The sequence below is a fragment of the Ailuropoda melanoleuca genome, chromosome 17, assembly GCF_002007445.2.
Source record: "Ailuropoda melanoleuca isolate Jingjing chromosome 17, ASM200744v2, whole genome shotgun sequence".
NCBI classification, from domain to species: Eukaryota; Metazoa; Chordata; class Mammalia; order Carnivora; family Ursidae; genus Ailuropoda; species Ailuropoda melanoleuca.
In genome coordinates, this window is record NC_048234.1 from 27,242,154 (window position 1) to 27,267,672 (window position 25,519).

The 25,519-nt window shown below is 42.1% G+C and overlaps 1 long non-coding RNA gene across 5 annotated transcripts in view; it reads left to right on the plus strand.

Annotated features, from left to right (window-relative positions):
* The first annotated feature begins 5,517 nt into the window (after positions 1–5,517).
* Positions 5,518–25,519, plus strand: part of LOC117796991 — a 39,917-nt gene continuing 19,915 nt past the window's right edge. For all 5 annotated transcript variants that reach the window (XR_004621802.1, XR_004621801.1, XR_004621799.1 and 2 more), the window contains exons 1-2: positions 5,518–5,650; positions 9,888–10,189. This is a non-coding gene — a long non-coding RNA (uncharacterized LOC117796991). The remainder of the gene's footprint in view (positions 5,651–9,887; positions 10,190–25,519) is intronic.

Consider the following 25,519-nt stretch of genomic DNA (forward strand, 5'->3'; position numbering starts at 1 on the left):
TTAAAGGACCCAACTTCTAACAAAATGGACAGTATCACTGGCCTACCTCCCTGTGTTGTTGAGCTAATCAAGTGAGATGTCACATATAAAAGAGCCTTTTAAAATAATTAAGCTGCAGACACGTAAGTTATTTTTAAAATGGGAGACAACTGGTCCTGCAGCTCTTCTCCTTCTGGTAGGAGACTATATATTCAAAGGGCAAAGTCTTTTGTGAACTGCAGAGCCTTACTTTCCTTGGAGAGAGGCCAGATTCACTAAAACCTTAAATGTAAGAAACCTTTGTCATTAAAGCACAGTCTTATACTAACAAAAGACTTCTACTTGGAAAAGAAAGCCTGGGCCTTGGTTTGTGACTTTCCTAAATGTAAGTTATCTGTGGAAACTAGCCCCCCAAATTACAGCAGTAATCTAGATATACATACTAATTCATTTTGTTCAACAAATAGATGTTGAACATTTGCTCTGCACCAGGCACTGGCTTTATACACGGGGAATATTTCAGTGAATAAAATACACAAAAATCTCTGTCCTATTGGATCTTCCAATTTTTGTGTGAGGCAATAATTACTAGGGGTTTTTGTTTGTTCATTTACTAGGATATAGAAATACTGCAGGGAAGCGTGCCTTTTCTATGCTAACATATTTACTGAGAAATGATAAGCAAATCTCTGGGTCCTTAAATAGAAATATCAACTTTTTAAATTCCATCTCACTCTTGAGGGACATTTCATTAAGAATTTGTTTTTGCCCACTGTCAATACTATTTATTCAGAACAGATAGAAGAAAGAGAAAGAGAATGGGGTTGGTGCTAGACACTGCTCTCATAGACCCCCATTTATGCTATTAACTTCCTAGCCCAGGGTTCAGGGACTCAGAATTTCTATGTCATTGTCCTTTTTTGCTTTCTATCAGATTCTTTTGTATGTCCTGGGCCCACCACCAACATTGGTGGGGCCCAGGGCAGGAATACCAAGGGGATCCACATACCTTATGTTCAAATATTTAGAGGTTATAAACCAAGTGGAGAACCTGAGAAGTGGTACACCTAGGCGTATGTATTATTATAATGACCTAGAGGGCCAGGTTTGAATTTAGAATTATCAGACTCTCCAAAGTATGACATTGGAACATGGTGGATAGGGAGACCTGGACCCTGACGCTTGCTCAACCCTCCTACCCCAGCTGTCCTCAATCATGAAGGGCTTTAATGCAAGGGGTAGACACCCTAGACTGCCCCTTTGAGCAGCAGATCCTTGGTCACTTTATGGCTGGAGGTTATCACCCCACTGGGAGAGTCTGCTGTCCTTGACCTTGCGACAAGGTCTGAAGAGGCCCTCAAAAAGGAAGACATTTGGTCAAGATGGGGAAAGGAATTGCTGGATTCCACATCCCTTTGGCCCCATGAATCCTTTGCCCCATAAGGAGGGATGTTGTTTGTGGAAGGCCAGAGTGGAACCCGCAAAACTCTGTGTCCCAGGAGAGGACCCCTCCTGCCTGTATCTAAAAGTAAGACCACTGTGTCCCGATGTCCATTTCAATTTTCTAATCATGCACAACACATGGAATGTTCTCTTTCAAATAGCCTTGGAGGCAGGAACTGATGTGCGGCGCCCATGCATGTGTTATCCTGCTGTCTCGGGTGGACTGTGCTAATAAAGCATTTCATACATAAAACCCAGTTCCCAGCATTCTATGTGGCCAGGCATCGCTGAATGAAACGCTTTTATTGTCATTATTAATCTGTTTGACTTTCTCTGGTCAAATGTTGAAACTCAAGCACCACGATATCTTCATTTGTTTTCGTTCATCATGGCTGGCTTTCTTCTGTCTCGTTTTTAAACCCTCAGACTGGCTTCATCACTGGGTTTATGTCAAATTAATTGCACAATTTCTCTGTTTGCTTTGGTAACATGTAGCTTATCGTTTTTAGACACTTTCGGGTTATAATTACATAAAGACACACTGAGAAAGATCGGTACACTTCTATTCTCCCCAAGTATTTTTTAAAGCTGTTTAGAACAGTGCTTGGAACCAAGATACTTATTTCTTTCAGTCCTCAGGCAGCTGGCGAGGCTGGGTTGGCTCAGCTCTATGGCTATTGGCTGCTATTTTCTAGAAGCCTCTTTCCTTTACCCCAATGTGCCCTGAAGCTAAAAAGGTTAGGGAGCTTGACAGAAGTAGTTTCTCTTTGAATATATTTGGGGATCCATGCATTTAGGGTCATTCTAAGCTACAAATCTAAACAATATTGGTATTTCCTCCAATTTGGCAGTTTATTTGCTCACCTCAATCTTCAGAAATGCCTTTCCTTCCTCCTCCTAGTTTCTCCGGATTCTACTTAATTCTTCAACGCCTGCCTAATTTATTCAACCATCAAACCATTCATGCCTTTGTTCCAAGCATCCCGCCCATGTTCTCCATGAAGCCTTCGTTGACCATGGTGGTTGGCCATGCGCTCATAGTGTGTTTCATTCCCACGTGTTTCTTTTTTTTTTTTTTAAGATTTGTTTATTTTATTTTATTAAAGATTTATTTATTTGAGAGAGAGAATGCATGCAAGCACGGGGAGGGGCAGAGAAAGAGGGAGAGGGAGAGAGAGAATCTCAAGCAGACTATGCGCTCAGCATGAAGCCCCAGTCAGGGCTTGATTTCATGATCCTGAGATGATGACCTAAGCCAAAATCAAGCATGCGATGTTTAACCGACTGAGCCACCCAGGCCCCCTTTCGTTCCTCCATTTTATCTGCACACAGCACCTTGTTATTTCAGTGTGGTTTCATATACATAAATCAGTGAGATTATAGATCCCAATGAGGTTATAAATCCTTGAAAGAAAACACTTCTTATAAAGCTTTGTATTTCTCACTCCACCTACACTTAACATCTCCATAAAATCTGTTGATTAATTGATCGTGACTATAATCAAAATAAATACCATTTCCTGGGTACAGGGCTTAGAGCACAGTCTGTCCAGAGTCACACTGAACTGGACTGAATCCTGACTGACCGAATCCATTCCGGCCACTGACTTCACCAATTCGTCTTCTATAAAATTGAGATCAGGATGGCACCTCCCTCTTGGGATTCTTCGAGAATTCAATGAGCTAATCACCTAAAGAACTACGTGGAGGAGTTGCCAGAGAATGTTAGATGGGAATGATAATAATCATGACCTCTCAGACAAGGGGATTATTCTTTACGTGTGTTACCATTAACTCTTGTTACAATTCTACAAAGTAGGAATTATCCTTAGACCTATTTTATAGATGAGTAAGCTGAAGCTTATGGAAGGGAAGGATCAGGCCCAAGGTCACAGAACAGGATTGGAAGCCACGGCAAGCTGGCTGCAGGGCCCCCCTTTTTAACCACAACAAGGTGCCGAGTGACAAAGAGAGCTGTATCAGAAGGTAATGGCATTGTGCCTGTCCAGGCCCCTGTTAAAGAAGCATGCGGGGAAAGTACAAGGGTTTCTAGGTAAAGGAGTCCTGCTCTAAACTGGAATGGGAGCTCCGATTTGTCTGAGCATATGCAAGACCTAGTAGCAAGGTTGCCGGAAGTCAATGAACCTGGAGTGGGGGACATGGGGGGGGCGTGCCCTGGTGCCCGATGTGGAGAATGGAGGGTAGGGAACGGAACATGACATTTGGTTCTATATTCTTGGAGCCCTCTAGGGCAAGAGGCGACAGACAGATGATGAAGCAGCTGTTTTCATGAGGGATGCTGAGACATAGAGGAATAAGCAGCCGGGCTGGAGGCCCAGCGACCGGCTGTGACAGAGCGGGGCAAGCGGCGTTCTCCCCACTGCACGGGCCTGGCTGTGTTGCAGTGCAGGTGCACCAGAGCACCTGGGCACCCTCCGCCGTAGGCACGGTGTCCTGGGTGCAGACATTTGTGTTCTCACCGAGGGCTCCAGCAGGAGCAGTGGTGCTGGGCGACCCCAAAGTGGCTTCCTGGGCAGAGCAAGAGTAGAAGCCCTTGGAAACCCGGAGCACCTGTAAGACACCTTGTGGGATTGATACTGAGCTGCGGTTGTGTATCATGCAAATGAGTGCAAGACAGTGAAAGCCAGGTGCATACGTCTTATGGACCAACTGTATCCCTCCAAATCCATATGTTGAGGTCCGACTCCCAGTAAGACAGAATTCGGAGATGAAGCCTTTAAAGAGGTGATTAAGTGAAAATAAGGTTGTTAGGGTGAGCCCCAAGTCAACATGACTGGTGGCCTTACAAGGAGAGGAAGAGACACCAGGCTCACAGGTGCACAGGGGGCGGGGCAGCACATACAGACACAAGAAGACAGCCATCTGCAAGGCAAGGCCAGAGGCCTCTGCCAGCACCTTGACCCTGGACTTTCAGCCCCTGAAACTGTAAGAAAATAAATTTTTACTGGTGAAGCCACATCGTCTGTGGTATTTTTATGGCAGGCCTAGCAAACCAGTACACTCTTCCTGAAGAAGATTCATGTCATGCCTCTAGGCTGGTGAGGCCTGGGGCAACTTGGGGGCGACTCACATTTAACTCTTACTCTGTGTTTAAGGCAGGGAGTATCACTCATTTTATAGAATAGGAAACCAAGGAAAGGGAAGGTAAATAGCTTGCCCAAGATCACACAGCAACTAAATAATGGAGCATAGATTCAAACGCAGGTCTCTGTGACTCCCCAGTTCATACTCCATGTGACACAGCCTACCTTCTCCCACACCATCGCCAATGACGTATTTTACCCACGTACTAATCACTCAGTGATTAACAGGACCAGAGCATCTCCTACTGCCCTGGTAATCCAAGAAAGATGGTGCTTCATTTATGAATCGAGTACAACTGACTGTGAGGTAACGTCAAATCCAGAAACATGTGCTGACAAAGGAAAATTTGATTTTTTTTTTCACTTATTTGAGAGAGAGAATGTGCACAAGCCGGGGTTGGGGGGAGGGGCAGAGGGAGAGGGAGAAGCAGGCTCTCCTCTGAGCAGGGAGCCCAAGATGGGGCTCAATCCCAGGGCCCTGAGATCATGACCAAAGCAGAAGGCAGCTGCTTAACCAGCTGAGCCACCCAGGTGCCCCAGAAAATCCGATTTCTTAAAAACATTTTAAAAATATTTCTAAACCATTACTACTCAAGGCCATAAAATGATCTTAGTAAGATGATGTATAGTGGGGCCCAAGGCAGGTCTATTCCTGCGTAAATGTGTACTGGACAAGTAGAGGAAGGAAGAGGGGACAAGGGAGGAGAGGAGACAGGGATTTAAGGCTATGTCCTCATCGTTGCTATATCTCCACTCCCCCCCACCCTGCCTGGGGACTTCCAGGGTTGGGATCCATGGGCTTGCCATGTATACTTGTTGACTGGTCAACTGAGCAAACAATGGATTCAATCTTAAAATGAGAAGAAAAATAAAAAATCCTCGGGCCTTTTCAAGGACCTAAATTCGTCAAAGTATTTTGGGTTTTCCTAATTTGCTTTCTGTTTCATTTAAACAAATGAAGTGGAACTGAAGGGGAAGTAAAGATTGAACTGAAGAATTAAGCCCTAGACCAAAGCAGAGCAAAAAGGGGTCCTTGCCTGAATATCTGAACGGCATTAATGAAAACATGTCTCCCTGTTTCCCTTTACAGTCTTCATGGAAATCAGCTCTGTCCACTGACTCAGGTGAGCTGGGAATGTATTTGTTTCAGGTGGCTAGGAGATTTTTGGTCTCTATTCAGAGACGCCGACAGCTCAGAAGATGATATACAACAGTGGCAAACAGAGGTAGAAATCCAAATCTTGAGCCAGATAGACTTTTTTTTCAGGCTGCTGATTTTTTAGAACTGTGTTCAGAGCTCGTCTGTTATTTTAATTATGCTCAAAATAATTATCAAAAGGCAGAGCACAGAGGATTTCTAGGGCAGTGACACTGTTCTGTATGATGCTAGAATGGTGGGTACGTGTCATTGTACATTTGTCCAAACCCGCAGCTTGTACACCACCAAGAGTGAATCTTAACGGAGATGATGAACTTTAGGTGATAATGATGTGTTTCGCAACTGTTACAAATGCACCAGTCTGGTGGGAGATGGTGGTAAGGGGGGAGGCTGTGCGTGTGTGGGGACTGAGGCTATCTGGGAAAGCTCTGTACTTTCTGCTTAATTTTGCTTAAAAAATGAAGTCTACAAAAAAATTATCTACTGAAAAAATAATGTAATAAAACCCCATCCCCATTAAGAAAAATGGCTAACAAGGTTATGAACAAGACAAAACAGAGATGTCCTTAAGGTTTTCAAGTACTACTCTAAGACCACTTTACTGTAGCATCCTTTATTATAATAAAATGCAAAAATTCCTGAGTACTCTATTCAGATTTTGATGAAGCATTGTGGGGGAAAAAAGGGAGTGTTTTCTCACTTTACCTTGGCTTATTACAATTATTAGTGTGGTAACTATAATATCTTAATTTTCTTAGGTGCCAGTTTTCAATTAGTATGAAATTAGTATAGTAGGTAATAAATCAGGGTGAGTTACTCTGTGTCGGTATCCCAGTATTTCCTTGGGGACAGGGAAAGTTCTAACAGCTGAAGAATCTTCACAAATATTTTCCCATTTTTTCCCAATAAACTCATCAAGTTATTAATTTCTAACTACGCAGAAATTTTAATGGGCTTTCAATTACAATGTTTCCACTTGACTTGCAAATGGAAGATACCTCCATCATACTATCTGCTATTATTATAAACACAGCTTTGAGTCTGAACAACCCAATGCTGATTAGAGGTCTTCGGCATTATACATTGGTCTCATTTCTAAAGTTTAACAAGTAACACAATACATAATTCTCTGGCATGTCCAGTCCTTCTATGTCATGCAGTTGAAGCTCCCTCTACTCATGTGACAAGCGACCAGAATGCATACTATAATCAACTGAGCAGGCTGTGATTAACTTTGCACAGAGCTGTCCCCAATCTCTGTACAAACTCCATGGTGGTTCTTAGATAAAAACATGTCAAGGCATATTTCTCTAATGAAGAGAAAATTTCCAATTAAGAACATCTGATATGTCTTATTTTTTAGGTGATTAATCAAATTAGCACAGGGCCTGGCCAAACCGTCTCTCGTATTATTTTCACTTGCTTCTGCTACACCAAGCCAATCATTTGCAAGGTGCTGGTCTTTATAATGTGGTTGGGTCCATGATATGAATGAATTAATTGAACAATAATGCATTGAGCTCATTCCCATTATCCTGAAATGGGGCATGTTCCAGCCACATCTGCGAAATAAGTAGATGCAGCGTGATTCCCATGTTTCTTGAGTGTCTGCACATAGTCCTGTCAGAATAATCAAAGAAAGAATTTGCATTTCTTTTTCTTCTGTGTTACTGGACAATACTTGGCACAGCAGAAATTCACCTTTGGGATTCTTGTGGAACATTCAGAATAAGAAAGGATCCTCAATTTCTTGGAAGACAATTTTATTATTTCTTTTTTTTTTGAGAGCAAAGAAAGACCTCATTTGTCCTGTGTCACTTCCCAAGCACTAATAATGTGCTTGAAAATAATGTTGTGAAGTCGGAGCTGGTAGCTAATAGCTCTGAACTCCATCTCCACGAGCCTGATTACTTCCTCTCTTTATGTACAGCAGACGTTTAAGTTGCAAATAGTAGGAACTGAGCAGCGTCTCAGCTGTCTTCCCATGACAGATATTGTCAACCATCTGGTGCCCCCCATACATACAAAGGTCTAAGTGAATTTATTTACAAAGCACTTAGACCACTCCAGTGAAAGGACCGGCATTCTGTCTGACTCCAGAACCAATTCGGAACCACTTTGCTCTAATGTCAATAATTTCATTACTATCCCAAGTAAGGTGATGGTGGTTATCTTCTGACTAATATCTTTCCCAGTCTGGGAAAATTTTCGTATCAGCCGGGCTAATAAGGTGTCTAAGTATGGAGCGGGAACCTGCTCAAGGACGATCTGTCCAGAAAAGTCACTCAGAACTCCCAAAAGACTCAGGGGGTTAATATGTCTGGAACATCACTAGATTAAACTCAATTCCAAAACCTTAAATAATTTCTGGGGGTGCGGATGCTGTGTGCCATGCCACTCAGGTCCCTCTATCAGGACTGGAGAATATTCCTCCAGTTGTTTCTGGGAAGGATGTCCGCTGACTGTCCTCAGAGCTGTTCTGCCCAATGTCACAGCCCTTCCTGGGGCTGCCAGCTTCCCAGGGTTGGTCTGGGCTTCTCCCTCCCAACAAGAGCAACCCAGAAAGACCATCCCAGCTTCAGCGCTCCTCATGGGGTCACCTTAGGCCTTGGTTTACACCACTACTTTTTCCCCCTCCCCACCCCACCCTGCTTTCTTCCCTCTCCTTGCCTTCCCATTCACAGGTTTTCATCCCAGGGGCACTTCCTAATAAACTATTTGCATGCTGATTTTCATCTCAGGGTCTGTTCCCTGGGGAACCCAACCTATAATCTCCTGCTTCCCTTTTTCCTTAGCTTTTGAATATTATTGCTTTCTTGCAAATGGAACTAGCCTGTGGAGAATGTCTTGAATATATACATATATACTTTTTCTGCACAAAATTTCTGAGGGTGTAGACTGTGCCTACTTTATAGTTTACACCCACAGAACATCTAGTGCAGTTAGGATATAATAAATGTCCACTGAACAGAAGAAGCCTCAAAGTGGGGTGGAGTGGTGAGTACTATTACTCATAAGTGCTAAATATTTTATTCGGGGCTAACTAGTAACTTCAGAGGACTGCAAGTAAGGTAAGTTCATTTGGGCCTACCATTATGCACAGGCAGCTACATTAAACAATGGAAAGTGCATGCATTTTGTTTTCCTTTGGATATATTTGAGGATGGGGAAACTGACCTCTTGCAAAGCAGTAAAATGGAATTGTTAATTGTCAAATTTCTTATTTCAAGACATTTTTGGAAAATGTCTTGTCATTGCTGTTTTTCTTTTCAGCTCCGCATATAGATTTTTGTTGGCCTTTTTGTTTCCTTTAACGGATCCAAATTTAGGACTGATTTACTAGCAAGTAATGTCCTCAAACAAGTAGATTTATAAATAATGTGAGCCATAGTTAGTTGGGGTCACTCTACCCCCTAAAACCTACAGGAGATAGCCTCAGTCCTCCATCCCATGATTTGTGGAAAGTCTAAGGTATTCCTCAGTGATTCTATGAATTTCTGGAGGGCTTACATTCTTGTGGTCAGTTTTGACCCCAAGCTCCTATTCTGCTAAATCTGAGTTTAGGGATAGTCTTTTCCTAACCTATTGCTTTCTTTATTCTGTACTACGTCACTACAACGTAGAACCCAGTCTTCCCTCCCTGCCCCCTCTTTACACATGCACACACACACACATACACACACACGATTCACAGGAGGTATTATTATATGTAGCCAAACTTACAAAAGTTTTGAGAAGGTGAAAGTTATGTAACACAGAATGCAAAAAGCATGACTACAATATTAATCATCTTCGTCCTCAAAAAACAAGTCTTTCGTCCTTATCTGCAACAATTTGAGAGCCTCTCTTTTTTATTCCTATGTGCTCACTTCTTTTTAAGAGAAGAAAAAAAATTCCCCTTAGTCTCCCAGAGAGAATAATTTAGCCCTTTCAGACACTTACTAGTCCGGTCATTTTGTCAGCATGTGACAGAAAACCCAATTCAAACTGGTTTCCGCAAGAGTTTCTGTAAGTCTGGTAAGTTCAACATCAAGGGCTAGATCTTACTTCAGGAATGGTGGATAAGGGACTCCGCCGTGTCAGCCCATCAGCCTCCCTTCTCTCGGTCTGTTGGCTCTGTTCTTACTGATACTGGCTCCCTCTCGGATGGCCTTTGCTCACTCTTGTAAAACGATCACGCTCACTTTTCACACAACTTGCAGAGCGACACACCGACTGGAAGAAGGCGCCGGCCCGCGTCGCAGTCTCGGCAGTCTGACGGCATTGCATTGGCTGCGAGTGGGTCACATGCCTATCTCTCAGCCTATCGCTGTGGGCAGGGGAATGCAGCGTGCTCATTGGCTTAGACCTGGTTCCCAGCATCCAACCCTGGAGCTGCTGGGGGTGGGATCAGTCTGACTCAAACCACGCGGACGGGTGGAGCGGTTCCTCGGCGGGAAGCCAGCTGGGAGTGCCACAGGACGGTGACGTGTCACAGAGCAACAGCCCAAACCTGCAGTATCAGGTACAAGCTTAACCCACCCTCATATTTACTTTGGGGCCTCCCTCTGAATGTTTAAGAACTTCCTGAAGTCTTAAAACGATTGCTTTAATGTGCTTGCTCAATTAAGTCTGGAGACAAAGGCCGTCTTCCTACCCATGGACGGTTTAGGGCGGGGAAGTTTTTTGTTTTTGCTTTAAAGTTTTTATTTATTTATGTATTTTTTAAGATTTTCCTTATTCATTCATGAGAGACAGAGAGAGAGAGAGGGAGGCAAAGGCAGAGGGAGAAGCAGGCTCCCCTTGAGCAAGGAGCCACACATATGGGACTCCATCCCAGGACCCTGGGATGATGACCCTGGGATCATGACCTGAGCCTAAGGCAGATGCTTAACGGACTGAGCCATCCAGGCGTCCCTGGGGAGGTTCGTATTTATAGATGCTCTGAAATGGCCAGCAGATGCCAAGAATGTTCCATATCTTGATAGTAGTGGTTATATGGGTGTATACATATGTAAAAATTCATCAGGCTGTACACTTTAAGGTGTGTGTATTTTGCTGTATAAGTGTTATTACGTTTCAGTTAATTGTACTTTTTTAATATCCTGCAAGATGACCAGCACATGTCTGTGTGATTCTGAGTGTGATCATCAAGCCTGTTATCTTGGATCTGCTTCTCTACTAAGTCTTAGTCACCCAGAATTGAAGATAGAGCCTTGTTGAGGTCCTGAGGGTAGGAAACCCAATATGAGTTTGGGTCAAGTCCTAATTGTTGTTAATATGGGTGTATTTAGGGGCGCCTGGGTGGCTCAGTTGGTTAAGTGTCTGCCCTCGGCTCAGCTCATGATACGAGGGTTCCAGATCAAGCCCCAATCAGGCTCCCTGCTCAGCAGGGAGTCTGCTTCTCCCAATCCCTCTGTGCTCTCCGCTTCCCTTCATAGTAAGTAAAGAAAATCTTTAAACAAATATGGGTATATTTGCCTGAGGTCTCTTCTGGGACATATATATCCCTTAGAAGCTTAGTATGTTAACATAAGAAACATTTAGATAAAGGTAAAGGAAGGCTGACAGACACATGAAAAAATGTTCAAAATCATTAGCCATCAGGGAAATTCAAATAAAAACCATACTAAGATACCACCTTATGCCAGTTAGAATGGCAAAAATTGACAACGCAAGAAACAACAATTGTTGGAGAGGATGTGGAGAAAGGGGATCCCTCCTACCATTTTTGGTGGGAATGCAAGTTGGTACAGCCACTCTGGAAAAAAGTGTGGAGGTCCCTTAAAAAGTTAAAAATTGAGCTACCCTATGATCCAGCCATTGCACTACTGGGTATTTACCCCAAAGAGACAGACGTAGTGAAGACAAGGGCCATATGCACCCTAATGTTCATAGCAGCTCTGTCTACAATAGCTAAATCGTGAAAGGAGCAGAGACGCCCTTCAACAGATGACTGGATTAAGAAGTTGTGGTCCATATATATAACAGAATATTATTCAGCTATCAAAAAGAACGATTTCTCAACATTTGCTGCAACATAGACGGCACTGGAGGAGATAATGCTAAGTGAAATAAGTCAAGCAGAGAAAGACAATCATCATATGGTTTCTCTCATCTATGGAACATAAGAACTAGGAAGATCGGTAGGAGAAGAAAGGGATAAAGAAAGGGGAGTAACCAGAAGGGGGAATGAAGCATGAGAGACTATGTACTCTGAGAAACAAACTGTGGGCTACAGAGGGGAGGGGGGTGGGGGAATGGGATAGGCTGGTGATGGGTAGTAAGGAGGGCACGTATTGCATGGTGGACTGGGTGTTATACGCAACTAATGAATCATCGAACTTTACATCAAAAACCAGGGATGTACTGTATGGTGACTAACATAGTAAAAAAAAATTAAAAAAAAAAGAGAAACATTTAGAGACAGGATCAAGGCAGAAAGATAATTTGCCTTCTATCATAAATAAAGCTAATCAAAGTTATTAGTCCTCAGCGAAACCGCCACATCTGATGTTCCTTTAGAAAAGGGTTATAATGAACTTAGAATTGGAGATCTGTGTTCAAGTTCTGCCCTGCTCCTTTACTAGCCATGTGACTGTGGGGATGTCACTTAACTGTGCCTGAGCTTCAGTTCCACATCTATAAAATAAAGATAGTGAAATCCCCTTTTCTCGGGGCTGCTCTGAACAGATGACATGCACAAACATCTTTTGGGAAATGATGAAGTCTCATTATTATTCTGGTCCCTCCTCCTATTTCCTGTTAATCACTTTCTCTTTTCTTTTCTTTCTTTCTTTTTTTTTTTTTTTTTTGAGTGCCTCTTTTGAACTTATCTCCTTAAGCACCCTCTGAATGGATCTTTTTCTTTGTAATTAAGTGACTACCAGGAGTTGGTCCAGCAGCCCCTTCATGTTGCCAATACATCAGAACACCTTGCCTGAGTTTCATCTTAGATTTTTCAGATTTTATATCCATATATAGCTTCTTCTTGTCTTTCTGGATCTTTTGCAGTTCAGTCTTCTAATTCACTCTGTTTACAATATTATTCCTCTTTGAAATCTCATGGCCAACTGTGGCCAACTGGAGCAAGGACAGAGTTTCTTGATTTCTCTTCATCTGTTTCAATTATTGTATACTCCTTGACTAGATAAGTAAGATGAATAAGAAAGAATTGTTGATGGTACAGAGAAAGTGAAATTTTCTTTTTGAAAGGTATTATTATTCTTATGTAAGGAAAGTTTACTGTTTTTCTTTTTTAGTATATGTGCTGCTGAAGTGAGCACTGCTGTTTTTCTTCTTAAGATTTTGTGTGTTTATTTATTTATTTATTTGAGAGAGAGAATGGGAGGAAGGGCAGAAGGGAAGGGAGAGGGGGACAGAATCTGAAGCACTTTGTGCTGAGCACAGACCCCAACGCGGAGCCCAATCCCATGACTGCGAGCGAGATCATGACCTGAACTGAAACCAAGAGTTGGCCACTCAACCAAGTGAGCCACCTAGGCACCCCTTGCAGTTTTTCATAAACTACCGGAGAGAGAGAGATTTTTTTCATAAACTACTGGATTTAATGAACGTTGTTAGAATAGTTGAGAGATTCATATCTTGGAGTCATATCTAGACTATCTACTGCATAGAAGGCATTGTTTTAGGTTCCTATATTTCCAATCTAATTTAATCCTTACCACCGTTTTACAGGTTACCTGTTGTTTTTTCACTCTTAAAAATGTTGGGACTCAGGTTAGCTTGTACAATGTCACACGGTAGGTTACATGGAAGAGACGTATTTGGATGCAGCTGCATCTAAATACAAAGCCCGTGCTTTTTCCAAAAGGTGTTCTTCAGTGGTCCACATCTTGTAGAGTTTGGTGAATCTACAACCAAGCAAAAGTAAGAGATAAGCTTTAGTAATAGAGTACTGACTTGCTAGCCATATGGCTTTTGTCCAGGATATGTGTCCTTTTTGTAAGAGTGTAAATCAGGAAAGAAGGAGAGAAGGAATAAAGGAAGGAGGAAGGAGGGGAGGGAGGGAGGGAAGGAAAAAAAATGGTCCTTTTTCTCTGCTTCTACTGAAGACTGCTCAAAAATAATAATTTTTAAAATACTGGTCTTACATTGCTTTGGTAGAAAGTTCTATTACTCTTAAAGAAGGTACCTCAGAATGGGTTATTAAATGTGGGAATGGACCACCAAGCAATTAGTAGAATTAATCTTAATGAAAATTATGATGTCTAAGGGGTACCTGAGACCAATGATCACCAGCTTCTAGGATGCTAGAGATCTCAACTCAGAAGCCTTTGGGGAAACTATAATTTTATAATGTAATTACTTCCTTTAGTATTAAATTAAATGTAGTCAAATTGAAAGCTTTGAGAAGACCATCTCACTATGTCCCCATGGGGACACATCTGTTTCGTAAATTTGCAGGCCCAAATGGCTAGAATGATAGAGTTATCGACATTTAAACACACCAACATGAATATGAGTAATATTACTGAGACATTGAGTATACACAGGTACTTGTTTATTTAATTAGTATTTTCTAGGAAAAATGTATAATTAAAAGTAAACAAGAGGATGTTACAACTTTGTTCATTCTTTTGGAAAAACAGACATTGTTATTCACTATGAGGTCAAAGATGATCCTTTTCCTAGAGTCAGGGGCTCTGGTGGAGCATTACTAGGTCAGAGAGTGACTCAGATTTATAGTCCAAACAAGTTCCTGTTCTGAGTGGCACTATACATCAGCTTTCGGTCCTGCTGGTGAATCATAGCAGCTGCCACTACATTTCTGGGAGCGTTTTCGGCCCCTCTCAGCTGTAATTCCCCAGATCCATTGCTCAAGATTAACAAAATATAACACACAAAGATTAGAGGTCAGCTTGGAAATATAAAAGCATCATGCCCAAATGTTAAAAACAAGGTCAGCAGTAAATCATGTTGGAAAGAAGCCGAGTGTCATAAACACAAGACAAGAGATTATAAATCATAATTCACAGCATGGAGCTCCACCACCCTAAGAGAATGAACTAAAAAGTAGCGACAAGAGCTGAGACAATGACAACAAATAAAATAGGTCAGCAATCTGAAGTTTAGAAGGAAAAGACTGCAAGTGTTCCAAGGGTCCAGGGGGAAAGGCAAAGGGCACAAGCCTAGACAGACTAACTAGGTATCGAAATAATGTTTGCTGGCTTGTTTATTGTTTTTCATCCTGGGAAATGCCAAACTTATAATTATTAGACTTTTTGTTTGGTTGGAAAGCTTGTAATTATTAGACTTTTTGTTTGGTTCTTGGAGGTCACTCTAGAAGTACAGTACCAGTTATTTAGAGGACCCTAAGATTAAAATTTCATGTGCTTAATTAAAGACATCCCTAATATTTTAGAGGCAGAATTACTTACTTCTTCAAGTAAGAAGAGTGAACTTACATCATGTTCTTCTGGTATCACTTGGCAATGCTAAAATATCATCCAGACTTTTTTTCCGTATCTAATAGCATACCCCTGACACAAAAAGAAGAATGATTTATTCTAAGTTAGAGATAAACCATAGCTACAAATCTTACTGTCAGCTTTTTCTGTCATTTGCAAAGCTAACAATGGTTTAAAACTACTAATGACCATACATCATTTTTTCTTGCGATGAAACATAATTACATTGTGTTAATATTTATGAATCACATTGAGGTTCTCAGATGAAGTGAAGTGAAAAGCAAGTAAATAAATATTACATAAATAAGTAATTATATAAGCAATTAATGCCTCTCAAATTGTGGATTATATATTTGAAAACACTAATTGCCTTAGAGGACTGAGGCCCGCAGACAACATGGGAAGGGCCACTGTTTAGAATGAAGTCAACTCCTCTCTGATCTGACTTTCAGATCAAGGGAAACAGAAGAAAACAAGGCTCCAATCTATTTAATTTTTTTTTTTACGTACTGCTGGAGACATTCTATACACACATTATCAGTTGAACCTTGTTGATTTAGAGACACAGGCAAGTAAATGGAGTGATCTTTTTCTTTCTCGTGGTCGTATACAGTCAGTGTATGAAAAGAACTTTTCAATAGATTTAAAATATCTGATGGCCGGAACAGTAAGATAACTCAGTCTTTGAATCATGTTCCTGAGATATAAATAGTAAATATTGCAGATAGCCACATGTGATTATGGAAAACTCGATTTTTGCAGTTTTCTTTTTTTAGGTATAATATTTTAATCTTTCATGACTAGGAAGAAAAATGGACAGCAGTGGAGAGTGGGAAATCACATTTCTAGTTACTTAGTCTTTTTAAACCACAGCTTTGGAAACTCAAGACTCCAGATCACGTTGGAAGTTTTAAATATTAAGGCAAGAATCCAGTTTGCCGTACAATACAAAGCATTTGGGAATGTCAGAAGCTTACTCTTCCCCTATTCAGCAATTTTCCAGAGAGTCATCCATAACAATTGGAAGCAGGGAAATTTTTCTTTTTTCTCATTTGACTGCTTTAAAATGACTTAAGGTAAAATACCTTGAAATCGCCCTAGAATCAAAGGGGTTTTCTTTATAGCTCTTCACAAAAATAACTGCACAGGTATTATTCAAAGCCAAACGAGCTTTGAACCTGGGCCCAGATCACACACTAAGAAATTTGGCCTGATTTTATTGGCTCCTTTATGCTCTACTATATGTTCTGAATTTCCTACAATGGACATATATCACTTTTATAATCAGAAAAAAAAATCCCATAAAGAAGTTTAGTTCAGATCTAAAACATGCTCAGGGCCAAGAGAAATGAGAAAATGGGCTGGAGCCCATGGCGTGAGTGCTTACAAGCACCACCGTGGGAGTCTGTGTAAGAACTGTGCCTTATGTTTGGTAGCAAACATGTGGATGATGTAAATGGACAGTGTTACTCCAACCCCCCCCCCGTACTGATGAGCGAGGAAGGATGTGTACACTTACATAATTTTCTTCTGCATGGAGGTTAAAAAGTAAATTATCCAGCAGCATTACAAACAATGAAGACTGCTTTAAATAAATCTAAAGCTGAGTTTGCTCTGGACAGTGTTAAGCCATCTGAGATTTTTTACTAGGGGGAGACTGTCAGGTCCATCAAAGGGCACAAGGATGAACTTCTCAACTGAAAATTACTGATCTCAGCGGTGTAAAGAGAGACAACACAGTCTCATAAAAATTTGGAGAGATCAAAGCAGCATGATGCAGGAGGCTCTAGGTTTATCACTGACTCTGATATTTACAAGCTCTGTGACCCCTGGCCATTTACCTAACCTCTCTGAGCCTCTGTTTTCATTTATATACTGGCAGGGATAATAATAGTACCTATCTGGAGGGTTATCGGAAGGATTAAACCAGGAAAATTGTTTATAGGACATCTACTAGCACATGGAAAGTACTCCAATAAATGTTAACTTTTATAGAAACCTATATGGTCTACTCCCCTGATAGGGCAATAGTATTAAAATGAAGAGCAGAGTCTGAATGTTTTAGAATATATTTATTACACAGTAGCCTAGGTTGGGCACACCGAGTTCCCTTACCTTCATGGTAAGAGTATTATTTGTGATTAGAACCTTCAACCAGGCCCTAAAATGATGCCACCTAAGTAGTGACTCATCAGAGATGTGGCGGACAGAATTTCCTTGCACAAAATTAGAGAGAGTTTATGTTTGTATTTAAGGTGCCAGAAGAGGTCCTAGAGGGGAAATCATATGCTACCGGCAGATACAAATCTGCTCATAATATGTATGAAAACCATTCCCAAATGGTCACTGAAGTGAGAGCATTACTAACACGTTGTCCCTCATTGATTTCTCACAACCACCCTACACAGCAGGTACTGTTTTAATCTCTAGAGAAAACTGAAGCTCAGAGAGGTTAATGACTTTCTCACTGTCACACAGTAAATAAACAGTAGCCTGGGCACTCCAGTGTCTGCCCACAAATGGGAACATCCATTTATCTAAGGAAAAAAGACCATGTTAGCTTCACCCTTTTTAGAACTGGTGGTCGTGGGGAAGAAGAGAGGAACAAGGACGAAAATTTCAGCCATCAGTCTCTTCTGTCGGAGATTGCAAAACCAACCATAATTGCCCCAGAAGCAAAATCAGACACCGGGGTGAAAAGACGATCTAGGGAATCTAAGGAGAGGTTAATGCTTTCAAAAGGTGTGAGCCTTGGCTGTTTTGGTTTTTGTGTTCCTCCCTTCTCCGTTCTAACCTGTTTGTCGCTGGGAAATGAAACAGTTTTGGTTTGCAAGCTGTCTCCAGGGAGTGGAGCAAGACTTTGTGTAATAAACAAGAGCAGCTGCCGGAGCCCCCAGCTAGCCTCTCCAAGGCCAGACTGCCAGGGCAACCTGGCGCTGGGACAACAAGGTCCATTCAGCACAACCAGTGGTCACTGAGGAGCGACTCTGGAAAGGACAGCCAGGTGGGCCACCCCCCCCCCCAAGCTAGCAGGGAAAGAGTGCAGCCTCCCAGGAGCGAGCTATGTAGGCTCTTAAAATCCCTCCAGCCTGGAATGCCAGCCAAGTACAATTGTGTGTGCGTGTGTGTGTGTGTGTGTGTATGTATGTGCACACACATGCACAGAGTTTTCTAGAAGAAAAGGACTAGAGCTTCCAGTAAATTCCTAAGAGCCTTTGACCCTCATGGGAGAAACCACAGTTGGGAGAAGCACAGACTCTGATCTTCCAGAAAAGAACACCAAGCTCACCGCTTTTATTTCTGGAGCAAATGAGCCCAGGCTGTCAGCCCTCTTTGCTCTTCCAAAACCCTAAGGCACTTAAAAGAGACCACAGGGGGAAAAAAAATAACTCAACCCCCTTTCTAATCTAAACCTAATCCTCCTTAAACCTCGCCTGACCCAGGCTACCAGGAATCCTGCCAGTGCCAAATGATATGATGTTTATTCAGCTCAGGTCTCAGCCTGCTGCTCCTGAGCCACAAAATCAAAGAGGAACATGTCAGCCACCACCTGCTGATGAATGGGTAAACAAAGGGCCAGTCAAGAAAGAGGAGGACCAGTGTTTGAGGACAATGCCTTTGTGTAGTTCTGGCTCAAATAAGGGCACAGCTCCTAAGGAACAGGCTTGAGACATGCACAAATGCTGTGCCAAGGAGTTTAGAAGCCTGGGTACAGCTGTTCCTAATATGCCCTTTGCCCCCTGCTGCCCCGTAAAACCACAGTAGGGTGCCAGTGACACTGTGCCCCCTTTCCCAGAAGAGGTTGGCAAAATGACAGCTTGTGAACCCGTTAGGTTTGTGTGGGAAGAGCTCTTTCCAAAGTGTTCTCAGAGAAGCCTCTGATCAGTAAGAGTGTTGTAGAGCTCAGAAGGCATGGCCTGACCCCCATTTTACCAGAGCAGCTGTTTTTATCTGTTTCACATCTGGGGGATCCAAATGAGATTTGGGGGGAGGGAGTTCTGTTGCTAAAAACAGAATGTTCGCAAAACGCCCTTGAAATATCAGCTTTGGCACCTCTTTACCTGAGAGGGGCTTACAAGAAATAAGTCTTATAGATTGTGAGATTCAGCAAGCTGGGTTTATTCTCAATGTTCCCTGCTTCCCTTCTCTCAACAAATGTGTCCTTATAACTCTTTCTGTGTGTGGTTGAATCAGCATCGTCCCCTCAGGAATAACTATGAGAGGGGTAGCCAACAGTTTTTCAGGGTCTCTTGTGTGCCAGGCGAGGCTCTGGGTGTTTACTGGACCCCTGGCAGCCCTTTGGGTGGACACTCTCCTCAGTTCAGGTGAAAACTGTGAAGCAGAAACACAACAACTACAACAGCAACATCCACAACGGCAGCCTGCCTCAGTGTACCCAGCTCGTAAGTGATGGACCAGACAGATGGTCGCCCAGATAGGAGCTCAGAGCGCAAGTTCTTATTCAGTGTATAATGTTGCTTCTCATGTTTGAGCAAGATGTGTGTGTGTGTGTGTGTGTGTGTGTGAATCAGATGTATGTTATTTTTACATGTTAAAAATAAATAGAGAAAATCTGAGGGTAAAAATAGGAAGACAGAATCGCCCATCATTCCACCATTCGAAGACCACCAACTGTTCATGTTTGGGCATATTTCCTTCCAGTCTATTTTTATGCATCATTTTTAGCTCTGCACATTTAAAACAGCTGTGATTATCTATGCATATTTTATTTCGCTTTTGTCACTTAATATGACAACATAACACAATGATGGTTTTAATAACATCGCAAATGCTCTATCATGTTTCCTGGCTGAATAATGGCCTCCTAGGGGAGCAGTTCGGTTTAACAAACACTTACTGAGCACGTAATATGTCCCAGACCCTATGCTAGTCCCTGGGAATACTGTTTTCTTCGAGGAATAGTAGTCTACTGTAGGTCAAAGAAGGTACATAGATAACCGTATAGTTGTAATAATTGCTCACACTACTGAGCATATACCCTGTCGCTGGCACCATTCACATGAATGAACTCACTGGGTTTTCACAGCAACTTTATGCATTGGGATGATCTCGTTGAGCTCTGCTCTTGATAGGTGTCGAGACTGAGGTGTAACTTGCTAACAAGATGGTGCTTCCAGATGTGGTAGGTAGAAGGTGCTCGAAGATGTCCACCTCCTAACCCCCAGAATTTATGAACATTACTCTACATGGAAATTACCTGTAGGGTAGAATAGCAAAGTGTAATGTTACTTTAATTGGAAAAGGGACTTTGCAGATGTGATTAAGTTAAGGATTTTGAGAGGGGAAGATTGTCCTGGATTATCTGGGTGGGCCCAATGTCATCACAAGGGTCTTTATAAGAGGGAGACAGCAATATCAGAGTCGGAGGAGATGAGACAATGAAACCAGAGGGGGTGTGTGTGTGTGTGTGTGTGTGTGTGTGTGTGTGTATGAGTAAGAGAGAGGGTGTGTGTGATGGAGGGAGGGAGGGATGGAGACAGAGACTGGAAGATGCTACATCACTGACCCTGAAGATGGAGGAAGGGGCTTTTCAGAAGCTGGAAAGGCAAGGAAATAGATTCTCCCCTGTGTTCCAGAAGAAACAGAGCCCTGCTGACACCTTGGTTTTAGGATTTTTGACCTCCATAGCTGTATGATAAAAAAAATTTATGTTGTTTTAAGCCACCAAGGCTGTGATAATTTGTTTCAGCGGCTGTAGGAAACCCATATGCTAGGATTCAAACCCAAGCAGCTTGACTCCAGAGCTATTATTCTTTAAAATCTTTTTTTTTTTTTTAAAGATTTTATTTATTTATTCGACAGAGATAGAGACAGCCAGCGAGAGAGGGAACACAAGCAGGGGGAGTGGGAGAGGAAGAAGCAGGCTCACAGCAGAGGAGCCTGATGTGGGGCTCGATCCCATAACGCCGGGATCACGCCCTGAGCCGAAGGCAGACGCTTAACCGCTGTGCCACCCAGGCGCCCCGAGNCAGACGCTTAACCGCTCTGCCACCCAGGCGCCCCGAGCTATTATTCTTAACTGTGGTCATATCTGCTGGTCAAGGTAGTTAATATGCCCAGCGCACTCTGAAGGCCTAGAGAAACACTCAGCAGAGTCTTAGGGAGGGACAGGAGGATGACAACCTGACTCTCAAACTGAGCATGAATTGTGAAGACAGGGAAGGCTGAGAAATTGAATTAATGTAGGAAGATAACTATGATATCATCAGTGAAAAGAATTCTAATACTATGTATAATAATTTTCCTATTTCTGTTAAAAAGCATATAGGAGTATATATTTGTAATCATATGTGCTGTTGTTAACAGTCCCATGGTTCTTTCTGGGGAGCGCATTTGTGGGTAAATGTAAGGGGAGATTTCACCTTTTACTTACATATCTTCATATTATTTGAAAATGTCACCAGACATGTATTTTGGATTAATTTTTTCCATAAAATAAAGTATATAAAATATACCATTTTTTGTAAATTGGAGAAAATAATAATATGCTTCACTGGGATGTAAATCTTTGTACATAAAGCTTTGTGCTTCTACAGGATGATTTCCTTAGTATGGAAAATTCCTGGAGGTAGAATCACTGAATCAATGGATAGAAACAGTTGGAAAATGTATATATTAAAAAATAGCCGAAGTGGTACTCAGTCAGTAAGTCAAAATGATATGTAGGAGGGGAGAGTGGATATTTAACCTGTGAGCAGAAGATATGATAGTTTTCTACTCATATGTGCAGGCTGATACGTTGTATACTAGTTCCCTAGGGCTGCCATAGTGAAGTTACCACAGACTAGGTGGCTGAAACAGCAGAAATTTATTTTCTCATAATTCTAGAGGCTAGATGTCCAAGATCAAGGTGTCAGCAGGGTTGGCTCTTCCTAAGGGCTCTCCTTGACTTGTAGATGCTCTTCTTCCTGTGTCTTCATTTGGTGTTTTTTTTCTGTGTATGTCTGTGCCCTGATTTCCTCTTCTTCTAAGGACATCAGACAGCTTGGATTAGGGTCCACCCTAATGACCACATTTTAACCTTATTACCTCTTTAAAGACCCCACCTTCAAGAATGATACTACATTCTGAGATACAGGAAATTAAAACTTCAGTATGTGAATTTTGGGGGGACATAATTTAGCCCATAACACATGGAAAAGAAAGTTCTAGAAGAATGCAATACCAGTGAAGAGAATTTCTGTTCAGTGTGAGAAGGAAACTTTGTAATATCTTAACATTTTCCATAATGGAACAGAGCTAAGAATGAACACCATGGTTATGCTGGTTTTAGGCTTGTTTTTTCTTCCCAGCCCTGTCCCAGTGCCTGTCCTGGTCAGCTGGGCTGGGCTGAATGCACACTGAATAGACTCTTCTCTGACTTTTCTCTTTGGAAACTGAATCTGCTCTAACAACTGCATGACTTTTTCCGAGTACCACTGTGGTTCCACTTTGCCTCTGCAGTCTATCTCCAAAGACAGCATGAGAAGGGGGGAGAATAAATCATGAACAGGAAGAGAGTTTGGCTCCCTCAAACCCCCCCCAACAAAAATGTCACTGCAGCTTCTATGTGTCCTTTGTCTGTCCTTGATTCAGATTATAAATCTCTTCTCTTGGAATGGGAAAAGAGGGTGAGGGTGGGATCCTGAGCTTTTTCATAAGATTAGAGTGCATCACCAGTAAAGAGGTTCGTAGAGTCTAAATCAGAAGTCAGAAACCGTTTCCGTAAAAAGCCACATAAGAAACATTTTGGCACTGCAGGCCTCAGGATTTGCTCTTATGAGTACTCAACTCTGTCATGTAGCACCAAAGCAGCACAGGAAAACAAACAAACAAACAAAAAAGCATTGTCATGTTCTAATAAAACTTGATTTATAAAACAAACAGTGGGCCAGTTTTAATCTATGGGTTGTAGTTTGCCATTATTCAAGAAAATTGAAAATACTTACTAGGCTGTACAAAAGTGTGTAGTGAGCCCAGACTGATCAACTATAAATCGTACAAATTTCTTTCTTGATTTATTTAATAAATTACATACTTCTGAGTGTAAAGCATAGTCTGGTTTTTGCTCAACACACTTTGTTCATTTTTTTTTACAAAGAGGAAAGCTTTGAAAATTAGTTTAATAATAGCATATTTCTGAACCTGAACTTTTTTAAAAAAGATTTTATTTATTTGAGAGAGAGCGAGCGAGAGAGCAAGCACAAGTGGGGGGAGGGGTGCAGAGGAAGAAGCAGACTCCCCACTGAGCTCGATCCCAGGACCCTGGGATCATGACTTGAGCCAAAGGCAGACCCTTAACTGGCTGAGCCACCCAGGTGTCCTGAACTTTAATTAAAAAAATTTTTTTTTTGCCACATAATGCTTAGGTTAAACCTGACATGATCACATGCTATAATTACAAAATAAGGGACAGAGATAAAGGTCAGAATAAGTCCCAATGACTTGGTGTTTCATTCTGTCATTCATTTAACCAACATTTGCATATGTACTGTGTGCAAGTGACTAGAGTGAGTGCTTTAGAGAAGTCTTCAAAGTCACCAATATTTCTCTCCGAATAAAGTGAGAAAAGATCGCCCCTGGCCATGAGTGCTTAGTCTGGGGGAGAGCATGTGACCAAGTCAGAACAGACTGTTCCTGCGGAATTTGAATCTAAAATGGGATACCATGGCTGGAAGAGCATAGAGCTATTTCACCAAGTTCATTTGTTCCTGCCACTGAGCTACATGGAGTTGCCCCTTTTTCAAGGTGGTTTAGTTTGTGAAGGAGACTAATAAGAAATAATACTGAGGGCCGCCTGGGTGGCTCAGTTGGTTAAGCATCTGCCTTCAGCTCAGGTCATGATCCTGGGGTCCTGGGATTGAGCCNAGAGACTAATAAGAAATAATACTGAGGGCCGCCTGGGTGGCTCAGTTGATTAAGCATCTGCCTTCAGCTCAGGTCATGATCCTGGGGTCCTGGGATTGAGCCCTGCATTGGGCTTTCTGCTCAACCAGGAGCCTGCTTCTCCCTCTCCCTCTGCCTGCCGCTCCCCTTGCTTTTGCTTGTGCTCATGCGCATGTGCATGCTCTCTCTCTCTCTGTGTCAAACAAATAAATAAAATCTTAAAAAAAAAAATACTGAAAAAGTAGTTTGGGGTCAGCTGTGGTGAGCCTTCAAAACCAGAGGGAGGATCGTGAATTATACTCTATACATACAAAACGTCCTATGATACCATGACTGATTTGAGCGAGATAACGATAAACCAGGCAAACACAACTTCCACATCCATGAAGTGCTCAATATCAACCTGAGTTTTGCTAGATGAATGGAAAACTGAAGGTCAGAAATGTTTGGCATTGCGTGCAGATCCTCCAGTTCCAGTGCTAGAGCAGAATTCTCAACCTCAGTGCTAGTGACATTTGGGCTGGAGACTTCTTTGTTGCGGGGACCGTCCTGTGCATTGTACGACATTTAGCAGCATCTTTGGCTTCTGCCCACCAGATATTACCCAGTTGAGTTATGACAGATAGAAATGTCATTTATCCAGACATTGCCACATGTTGCCTGGAGGACCGTATTAGTTCCCTATTGTCACTGAAACAAATTACAAGAAAATCAGTGGCTTAAAACAATTCAAATTTATTCTCTTACAATTCTGGAGGTTAGAAGCCCAAAATGAGTCTTATATGGCTAAAACCAAGTTGTTGGCAGGGCTAGTTCCTTCTGGGGCCTCTGAGGGGAGAATCCATTTCCTTGTCTTTTTTTTGGCTCTCGTGGCCACCTATATCCCTTGGGTAGTGGCCCTTTCCTCCAGCTTCAAAGCACACCACTTCAATCTTGGCTTCTGCCTTCGCATGACCTTCTCCTCCACCCTGACTCTCCTGTCTCCCTCTTATAAGGATCTTTTAAGGATCTGTTGGGCAACCTGGATTACATAAGTTAATCTCCCCGTCTCAAGAACCTTAACTTTATCTCATCTGCAAAATTGCTCTTACCACATAAGGTAATGTTTGTAAGTTCTGGGGGTTAGGACAGAAATGTATTTGGGGGGGGTCCGTTATTCAGCCTACCAGAGGAGCAGAATCGCCCTGTGTTGAGAACTACTTCCTCCAAAAGAATAGGGTCAGATGACCTTGATTTGAGTCCCAGGACTTTGTACCTACCAGCCGTGTGGTATTGTCTCCTCATCTGTAAATGGGGCTGGCAGTACTTACCCATAGGATTAGTAATATGTGAACTGAATCACATAAAGCAGTTATCAAAGTTTTGGGCATATGGTGCTCAATACATATTAGTTACTAAAAATGAAAGTAAGGTTCAAGCTGAGATTTATAAATATGAGGATCATTTTCTTGAACACACAGAGAAAATGAGTGGTCTCTAAGGAACAAGTCCCTGGCTAATTTGGAGTGTGTTGGTATAATTTTAACTCATTTAGGGGC